The sequence below is a fragment of the Octopus bimaculoides genome, chromosome 5 (assembly GCF_001194135.2).
Source record: "Octopus bimaculoides isolate UCB-OBI-ISO-001 chromosome 5, ASM119413v2, whole genome shotgun sequence".
Taxonomy (NCBI): Eukaryota; Metazoa; Mollusca; class Cephalopoda; order Octopoda; family Octopodidae; genus Octopus; species Octopus bimaculoides.
In genome coordinates, this window is record NC_068985.1 from 87,556,774 (window position 1) to 87,558,578 (window position 1,805).

Below are 1,805 nucleotides of genomic sequence, written 5' to 3' on the forward strand. Positions count from 1 at the left end.
GAAACGTGCGTACTGCAATCACTTTTGAAATCCGTGTTGCTTATTGTTTGATTTTAATCACCCATCCTTTTGGGATACGATATTCGGGTGCCTTCGCATAAGTACCATATTCAAGCCTTGAATATATATATATATATATATATATATATATAGATATATATATATGGGAGAATATACGAAATAACAACAACAGACGAGGACAGGTCGTGTAAATAACAAAAGGATGTATTAGTATGACGCTCGGGAATACGGAAAGTCTTTGACGTTTCGAGCTACGCTCTTCAACAGAAAGAATACGGAGACAAGGAGAAAAACACGGAGAAAAAAAATTGAATAGTGTTCAGTCAACGGTCAAATGTATGCTTGTATGTATGTGTATATGTATGTATATGTGCATGTGCGTGTATGTGTGTGTATATGTATGTATATGTGCATGTGCGTGTATGTGTATATGTATGTATATATGTAAGCATGTATGTATGTGTGTATCTTTGTATGTATGTATCTGTGCATGTGTGTGTATGTGTATGCAGGTATGTGTGTGTATGTGTATGTATGTGTATATGTATGTGTGTATGTATGTATGCATGTATGTATATATGTATGTATGTGTGCATGTGTGTGTATGTTCGTATGTCTGTGCGCATGTGTGTGTATGTGTATGTACGTGTGTATGTTTGTATGTGTGTATGTATGTATGTGTGTATGTATGTATATATGTCTGTATGTCTGTATGCATGTGTGTGTGTGTGTGTGTGCGTGTTGTACTTTTCAACTTTTGCCTATAAAATCACACTTATTACATTTTACTTTTATTGATTATCCCTTAACTATTTAACTAATTAACTGATCAATTGTTTGATCGCTCAGTCAGTCAGTCAGTCTCCTCGTAGAGCTCTTTCAATCACAGACTGTGACCACCTTCTTTATGACATACCCTCAACCTACCCTCATCTCCTCATGTGCATCTCCTGTAATTTTCCTAAGCTGATTATTCTGTCTTTGTTTCAGCAATCATTGTTTATAATATCTGGGTTTCCTCTGTGTTTCAGATATTTTAATCAGGGCAGGGGTACTTTGCGCACTCTCCTGCTTCACGGTCGGTGTGTAGTGTGTGATTGAGCGTGGCAGTTCATGGGTCTGTGTGTGTGAGTGTCTACTTATGATTAGCCATGTATGTTAGTAATTAGTAGTTAATTAGCAGCGATTTCTGGATAGCAGATGTTGGAAGGTGGGTGATTTGAGCTTTTGAACTTTTGGGTTTTGTTTTAACAGAACTATTAGAAATACATCCACATAAATATATATTTACATTCCTTGTACAACCTTATTCTTATGGGGGTAGATACACTCACACATACACAAACATATGCATACAAGCGAAACATAGTAAGTGATGGAGATCTTGCTATTGCCTTCATACACACACACATATTTATATACTTACCTATCTATATACCTATATCTACGTGCGCGTTTGTCCTTGAGGGAACATGGCCTAGTGAATAGTGTATTGCACTTGTGATCACACGATCGGTGTTTCAAATATTGGACCGGAATGTGAGCTGTGTTCTTGAGTAAAAGAATTCATCTGAGGTTGCACATCGATCACTTCAACACAAAACACATGGTACACTGTGCACTTGTCCAGGCAACGTCGATTTAATGGAATGTGTCAGCTAATGCACAGCACATAATTTCATAAACCTAGACGAATCATTTGAGTAGAGTGCAACAAGACACGTCTGTACTATCTTTCTTGGACCACAAGAGACTACCATCATATATATATATATATATATATA